The sequence below is a fragment of the Diceros bicornis genome, chromosome 11 (assembly GCF_020826845.1).
Source record: "Diceros bicornis minor isolate mBicDic1 chromosome 11, mDicBic1.mat.cur, whole genome shotgun sequence".
Classification (NCBI taxonomy): Eukaryota; Metazoa; Chordata; class Mammalia; order Perissodactyla; family Rhinocerotidae; genus Diceros; species Diceros bicornis.
Genome location: NC_080750.1, coordinates 74,165,748 through 74,173,912, shown reverse-complemented (window position 1 = coordinate 74,173,912; position 8,165 = coordinate 74,165,748). Strand labels below are relative to the sequence as shown.

Genomic DNA, 8,165 nt, shown 5'->3' with positions numbered 1-8,165 from the left:
CAAGACACTTCATAATCTCTTCTCCTCATTAAGGTAAAATCTCTATTTAGAGAAAACTGTGCACATGGGGACGTAGGGGGTCTCTCTCGAGGCTTTCTTCTCCTCCTGAGTTCATCTAACCCCCATGAGGCTGCTGTGGACCAGACCAGGTGGATACTAGGTCCTCAGGGAGTTCCAAGCAACCTGACCTTCTAACATTTCTCAATGTTTTGTGACGAATTACCAAAGGACCCCCACCTTCTTTGCCCCCAGACCACGTTAAACAATGACACATGCCAAGAACAACCTTCTCTGCAGTGCTTTGCCTCATTCTCAAAAACAGTAACAAATCTTTTGGGACACAGACTCTGAAGGAAACTGTCAAGAAAGCATGTTGTCTGACCTCTGAAACAAACTCACATTACTAGTCCTTTGGATAGATTGTAACAACTTCCGACTTAAAAAAACCACTGTTAACTTTGAATAAGACTAAAGACAACAAGTGGCATTCATGTCTTTAAAAATTCAATAACAACCTGCAACATGAAACAAAAGGATCTGCCAGGAGGTTTTCAAAGTAGAATGTCTTCAGTGCACTGTTCTGAGACCTCCATTGCAGAGTCCGCAGGAAAGGACTCACTCAACTGGCTGAATTCCAGAAGCCCTCATGAAGGGAGCCAGGCCAAGGGGAAGGCAAACCCCTCATCCTGCTGTGGGATCCCAAGGAAGAAGTGAAGAGAGGAGCCCCTTCCCTGAGTCCCCAGGGTAAGCCTCCCAGTGAGGAGTGGGTTGCAACCTCCTCCACCCAGGATGCTGTCACATGAAGAGTCTGCAGAGTCAGACGCCTCTCCAGGACTCACCTCCAGTGCAGAGCCACCTTTCCCTGCACTGCCAGGACCCTTTTAGCAACAGAGCATCTGAGAGGGGTGTCCATTTTGAGGTAGAAGCTGCATCTGCTCAGCCACATTCCTGATCGCAGAGATCAAGGCAGGCTCCCTGCCATCAAAAGAGCAGAAAAGTCACGGCAAATGCAAGAAGATAGTGACCTAAGAAAGAGTGTTTCCAGAATACCCTGTTTCTTGACATTGTTGGCCCCAGCCTGAATCAGTGGAGAGCAGAGTGGCCAGGGGGTGGGGGTGACAGTGTGGTGGAGGCCATAAGGTGGACGCCAGTAGCCATGGGATGGCCGCGGTAGCCCGAGGTGCCTGGAGCAGAGACAGTGGCACAGACCAAGGCCACATAGCGCCTGGTGCTCACTCACCCGCTGGACCGGCCCCAAGGCCCCAAGCACAGAGTGCTTCCTGCCTTGGGCTGGACCACCAAGGGGGCTGACTGGGCGGCAGCAGCTGGTTACCCGTGGAAGGAGATGGCTGTTTCTCCTCGTTGCCCAGTGGTGGGATCAGTTCGTGGCAGTGCAGTGATCACCATCCCGGGCCTCAGGCTGTCATGCTGCCAGGCTCCAGCCCCCTCCTCTCTGTCCCACAGTGGGACTGCCACAAGAGTAGGGCTCAAAGCGACACTGTGCAGCAAGTGGGAGCTGGTCCCCAGGCCCCAAAGGATGGCAAGATGGCGGCGTGTGCCCATCTGTCCTCCGTAAAGCAAGATGGCCACGTCTGTGGGCCTAGGCAAACTGCTGCCTGATGCACCCACCCTGGGGTCATGCTGCCAAAACGCGTCTGTTCTGCTGCCCTGATGGGTCACTGCTGTGGTATTCATAGCAAATGACCCAGACCGAGGGGGTGAGAGAATGTGGCTGGCCCTCTGAGAGGGGCCCCGCCAGACACCAAGATGGCGACTGATGCACTTCCACCCGCACTTCTGGCCCCACCCACGTTGCTCACCTGGATTGGCCTCAGCGGCTGAGCATCACATTGTCCTCATTCTCCTGGGCAGCGGGGAGAGGGACACGGGTAAGTGCACCTGCACCAGTCGGCATGGAAGACTGTGCTCGCCTGGGCCCTTAGCAGCTGGGACTGGCTGGCGCAGTTTGGGGCAGGGCCGTTGTGGGGAGTGGCTCCTCAGGCAGAGCAGGCGGGGACAGCTCCTATAATGAGACCGGTGCATCTGACAACCAGGTCCCTGTGGGTCTGGACGCTCTTTCCATCCAGGCTTGGTGCTCCGGCGCTGGCCTTACAAGCCCATGGCTGCTGGGGCGGGAAGGGCAGCAGGGAGTCAGGGAGGGGAGGGGGGGCACTGGGTGGGTCTGGGGCAATGGTTCTTGGGAGGCTTTTTGCTTCCCCGCCAGGACTTAAGAAGTGGAAGCTCTCTAACTCCTCTGTAGTTATGATGTAGGCTGGAGGGGAGGGACATATTCCAATGCTCACAACACATGCATGTTTTTGTTGACTGATAGATCATTCCAACTTCTTTTTCTGTGATGAGAAAGAGAAACAATCCATCTCGTTGGGCCTTAACTTCTTGGGGTCCTAATACAATGTGTTGGGGGAGCAGGGGAGGGGTATTGGTTCTTTGGTCAATGCTAGTGTTGGGCAAGAGGGAGAATCCTCCTCTGCCCTTTCCCTTAAGGATCTTATGGCTGCCCAAATGATTAAAAGACAGGTTAGCAGGAGAAAATAATACCAAGTTTAATAACATGTATACATGTGAGAAACTCGGAAATGAGCAGCTCGTCATTCTGTCTAAGCTGCTTGCTTAAGTATTGTACTGTAGCTAAAGGCGTGGAAGGTGTTGGAGGGGTAGTGGTTTGGGATTTCACAGGGAAGAAGACAATTCACATGGAAATAGAAATACAAATGTTTGTCTGACAACTCTTTTGAGGGCAAGCTATAGAAAATGTGACCAGGAAGAGACAGAAATTTTGATAAAATGGGCTTGTTGGTGCCAATCCTATTGTAACATCTATTTTACATTATATTACAGCCATCATATGATATTGGCTCCTTCCTGAAACAGGTCTTCTATGTTAAATTCTTTAGGCAGTTTTGGAGGTGAAAAGCAAATGTTCTTCCTGAGTCTCCTGACTCTTTATTGTCTTCGGCTCAAAATAATCCGCATACTAGAGTGGTGCATCTTGGGGTGGCCTGCCCTGACCACCATCACCAGCACGCTTCTGCTCCAGAGGAGACAGTTCATTAATCTTTGCTGGCAAGATAATTTGGAATTTTGCAAGTTGCCTTGAAAGCATTTGTACATGGGCTCTCTTTTTCCTCCCACAGCAATTTTAGTTCCCTCACTCCTTGTAAGGAGTGATTTGCTTTCAAGTATCCCTGCATCTGTAAAGGAAAACTTTCATTTGGTTTAATTCCACTTCTCATCGTGGATGGCATTGTTTTTGGTTCCTTTTTCTTTTCCTGGCAGCTGCAACGTAAGTTTACTGAAATCTCAGTTTGGGAACTGTACGGTAGACACGTGAGCAATATTTCAATGGTTTGTGGCATCTGGACACTTAAATGCATTAGGTGTCTGAAGGAAACAGTAGCCCTGACTTCCAAAGGAGCATGTTCAGCAGATGTATTTCTGGTGAAGTTTGTTTAAAAAAGACAAAGAATCAGACAGTGTTGTACTGTTTGGTGGGGGCACAGGGTGGGGGAAGGAATAGAATTATTTACTTCTCCATCTGTTCTCAGGTTATTACTGCTTGCATACGTACAATCATTCCCAAGAGAGACTTGGGTAAGGTAGAAAACACAGTTTAATGTCAGTCATATTACCTTAGATCTGAAAGTTATCATGTTAAAGTTAGCGGTAGGCATGTGATGAGTGGTAATGGGACACTGAAGGCTGCTTCAAAGTAGAAAAGCTGTTTACATTTGAAGGGCTCTGTTGATGCTGCTAAAAAGATGTATGGTATTTGTAGGATGTGGTGGGGAGTTTTCTTTCTAACATGATGCTGTGCGTCCTTTTAGGGCTGATAAATGGACCAGCCTCCCCTGGCCCCTGGTGTTCTTACAGATTTGGCCTTCCTTGCCCAAGTGTTAGGCAGTTCCTTGTTGTTTTTACAGTCATCTATTCGTTAAGCTACATTTCTTATTGAGTGCAAGGTTTGTGTCATGCATTGTTCTAGACCCTGGGGCGAGAGAAGTGAACAAAACACAAAAAGCATGCCCTGGGTGACGTTCTAGATGTGACACCAATGGTGTGACTCCTGTGGGAGAGTGCTGTGTGCCAGGCTGGAGGGAGGTGGAGTTGCCAAAGGGCCAGGAAATGTCTCACTGCAGAGGTAGGTTTTGAACAAGGCCCAAAAGCAGTGTAGGAGGAAGAGCAAGTGGCCTGCTCTGGGAGCAGTAAGGAGGCCAGTGTGGCCAGGGCACAGCCAGTGAGGGCAGCAGGAGCTGAAGGCAGAGTGGTGGCTTGGGCCCAATCATGGGGCCTTGTTGGTCATAGTGAGGACTTGGGCGTTTATTCTGAATGAGATGGTGACCATTTGGAAGGTTTTGAGAGAAGGAGCAACATGGCTGGACAAAAGGTTAGCAGACTTGATCTGGCTGTTCTGTTGAGAATATACCACAGAGGGGCCAGGGCAGAGGCAATGAGACCAGTTAGGAGGCTGTTCCAATAAGCCAGGCAAGAGGCCTTGAAGGCTTAGGTCAGGGTGGAGAGAGGAGGTTGAATTCTGGGTGTGTTTGGAGATCGAGACAGTAGGACTGTGTACAGATGAGAAATGGTGTGGGCTGGGGAGGGGGGAGTTGAAGTCAGTGCTGAGTTTATGGCCTGAGCTAAGAAATAAGAAACTCAGCTGGAGAGACTGGGGGCTGTCCTGCTTGGTGGGGAGCTGTTGGGAGTTTGCTTTTGGCTGAGTTGACTGTGAGATTTGTATTTTGTCTGTGGCTCTTTTCCACGAGAGGAGAGCAGAGAATGGCCACCTGGAATCTGTCGTATGAAGTCCCTGTGCCCCTCCCAGGCTCTCTCCTGGCACAGACATCCTACGGGAAGGTCTTGGAGTGGAGGTTCCTCTGTGCAAACTTTCTTGGGTGTTCTGGCCTGTCAGCACTGCCCCTCCCTGGGTTTGTCACCTTGAAAAGATTTACTCACTTAGTGGAGCCTCAGGTTTTCAAAAGTTAAAGTTTATGTAATCAGTGGGTTTGAAAAGCAGTATAAAATATTTCCAAAGAGGCAAGAAATAGGTAAATTTCAGAAAAAGTAAAAGATACTAGTATTACATTGAATGTGTTAAAAATTCTTGTTTCCCTTTCTGCCTCCCCTGAGCGTGGGTAGTCATATTGTTAGTTCTGTTCTTTTCTTTGGGATGCAGTGTTTTCAACTGGAATTCCAGGGCTTACACTTGATCAGTAAGTGTTAAGTATGATTTAATTGTTTATAAAACAGGGTCTTGCCATGGAAACAACAGTTAATTAACATTATTTTCTGAAAGTAATAAATACATGTGGCTTTTCTTGTTGAACTAGAAAAGTGCTTTACTACTTTCTTTCCTCCTTTCCATTAAAGTGTAGGTTTGTGTGAATTTGCTGGATTCTTCAAGCACTGGGTTGTGCCATTTACAAGATCACTGTAGCCGAAAGCAACGTGACTGGGAGCAGAGGCCTGGGGTCAAGGTCTCTAAGCTAAGCCCCCCTTGAGCATGCACAGGGAAGTACTTGAGGCCCACACCTTCTTGCTGCATGTCCTCTCTGCTCATATCCACCACAGAAGGTGCCTTTCTGCTGAGAGAAGCTACAGAGCCCTGGAAAGCTGGGAAGGCACCTGCACAGGGGGAGGGAGTTGCTGCCCTTCCTGAGGTTGTCCCTGTGCTCCCCTTGGGCCTATGTCTACACACAGGGTGGAGTTTTGCACCCACAGAGTAGATGCCTGCATAGGGTAATTTGTGCACATTGAGAAAGTCTGTGAATGTCAGGAGTTCTGTGTCTGGATTAGGGTTTATGAATTTAGGGTTCATTTGAGTCACAACCTTAAACTGCATCCTGTTGAGAGTCTCCTCGCTTGTGAGAGTGGAAGCTGAGAGATGGAGCCCTTCTCTTCCTCCCCAGGCAGGGGAGGGTGTATGAGCTCCCAGAGTCCATTCCTGTGGCTGCTCATGTGTCCCCACGCTCCTGCACCAGGAACTGACCCACTCCAGGGCTTCTGTCTCCACCAGGAGATTTTAGAATGTGTTTAACTTTCTGCATGTGGCTTTCCTTCTGTCCTGTGGGAAGCAGGCTGCTTATCTGTGCTGATCCCAATATTTGTGTTTCTTTCCTTTGGATTCCTGTATCGATTGAACAGTGCAGCCCTATGTTTCTGGTTTCCCTTAGCTCTTTGTAAATTTATTTCCTGTATGAGAAATAACATTTTGAGTTTCTTGGGCTGAAAAATGTGAATTGATGGAGAGATATAATGTCAATAAGGCAAGAAAATTGTGGAACTAAAGAGAATTTTTGTTCTTTTTATGCAAGAGAATCTCAAGGTGTGAAATGAATGTGTTGAAGTTTTCAGGTGCGTTTTTCGTTTTTACATCATTGTTTGCGTGGGCATGTCCCTAGAGTACATTGAGATTTAAAAAGCTAAAGCAATGGAATTTCTATTTTAATTGATGTGGAGAAAACTAATCAAACTAATCCTACTATGTTTAAGGAGCTAATCCCAAACCCCTATTTCATTATAATATGCCACTGATTCCTGAAAATCCTGCCTGTATGAAACACAGTGGAGGACAAACTAGGATGCAACTTGTCCTTTTACTTAGCGAGAGATATGAAAATGTCATTTCGTATGGTTACTCTTTTGTAACCGTTAGTGTGCTAAAGGAATTAAATCTTAGAATGGTTTCCTATGTACAGAAGTTAAAATTAAAGAAAGACTGTGAAATGGGAAAACATGGTATGTGTAAATTTCTGTTTATATTAGATAAATCTGTAAAATAGAAAAGTCTAACTTCAGAGGAGTCACTACCAACATTTCTGGGTCCCCTCCAGCGCTGTTACTCCAGCCACCCCCAGTACATAGTTTTGATCATTCTTGAGCTTCCCGTTGGTGTTTCTTTCTATAAAAACAAGCCATTGTGAATGCATATTTTTGTACGCATGTTTGTCCTCCACACTTTTTGATGTGTGCTGACAGCTTATGCCTCTCCTCTCCCTCTTCCCCTCGTGTCCACACCTGGAAAGCTGAGGAACAAGTTCAGAGTCTCCCTTCTCTGGCATTCGCTTCGGATCCAACCACACAATCCCTGTCTGTACGCACAACTCTTGCCCTGGTCTCAGCCCTGGCAAAGATTTCTTGCTTTGACCAAACTTTAGTCAGGCTCCTGAACCTTCTGGTAGGCCTGTCTGTGCACTTCCTTGTAAAATCCAGTTTTAGAAAGAACCTTGCTAAGTCAGTTTAACCAGAACACCCACCCGTATGTCTGATCACCATTGAGATCTGCTCAGGTTCCTCCTCCTCCTCCACCATCCCTCAGGTGGTGTCTGATCACTCTGGCCTCTCTTTGGTAAGAATCCTGTTAGGTCAGGTTAGCCAGAAACCCCAACACTTGTTTTTTCTCTTAGTAATTTTCCATCCCCTGACCCCCACCATGCTGCCTGGCCATGAATTCCCACTTGCCCATGCTGCATTCAGAGTCGAGCCCAATCTCATTTCTCCCCCGCTGTGAATCCCATCACGGTGGTCTCTGCGTATCACAGTGGTTCTGAATGAAATATGCCTTACCAATTTTGACAAGTGTCATTAAATAATATTTCTTTAAAACCTCCAACCACAATAAAAGCCCAGGCCAGGCTCCTTTCTTTGCTCTCTCAAGCCATTTCAGAGCTGCTTGAGATTCTGGCCCTGCTCTCCTCGGAGACCTCTATTATGTGAGTCATAAGACTTTTCCTAACTTTGGTGCGTGTGTGGAGGGGGGCACACACCAGCATCAGTCTCTCCATGGGAACAACAGCACTTGCCAGTGAGCAGTCATATTTTGAAAGGAATCTCTTTCTCTGAGTTGGTAGGTCTCAACAGTGGACTCAAAATATTCAGTGAACAATGTTGTAAACAGATGTGCTGTTATCTAGGCTTTGTTGTTCAATTTGAGCACTGACTTTAACTTAAAGTCACCGGATGCATTACCCTTAACAAGAGAGTGATCCTGTACAAAGGCCCAGGGAGTGGACTGGAGGGGGAGGGGAGAGAACAGGATCAGTTAGAGGAACCAGAGGTCAGAGTGTGAGACAGGAGTTGGAGAAGGGTCCAGAGCAGTCGGTAACAGCACTGCAGCCAGGTCAAGGCCCTGTTCACCATGCCTGGGAGTC

At 47.7% G+C, this 8,165-nt stretch overlaps 1 long non-coding RNA gene across 1 annotated transcript in view; it reads right to left on the bottom strand.

Annotated features, from left to right (window-relative positions):
- Positions 1-857: 857 nt before the first annotated feature.
- LOC131411586 (uncharacterized) overlaps positions 858-8,165 on the bottom strand; it is a 33,457-nt gene continuing 26,149 nt past the window's right edge. The window contains exons 2-3 of the long non-coding RNA XR_009221597.1: positions 1,821-1,864; positions 858-975 (exon numbers count right to left, since the gene is read on the bottom strand). This is a non-coding gene — a long non-coding RNA (uncharacterized LOC131411586). The remainder of the gene's footprint in view (positions 976-1,820; positions 1,865-8,165) is intronic.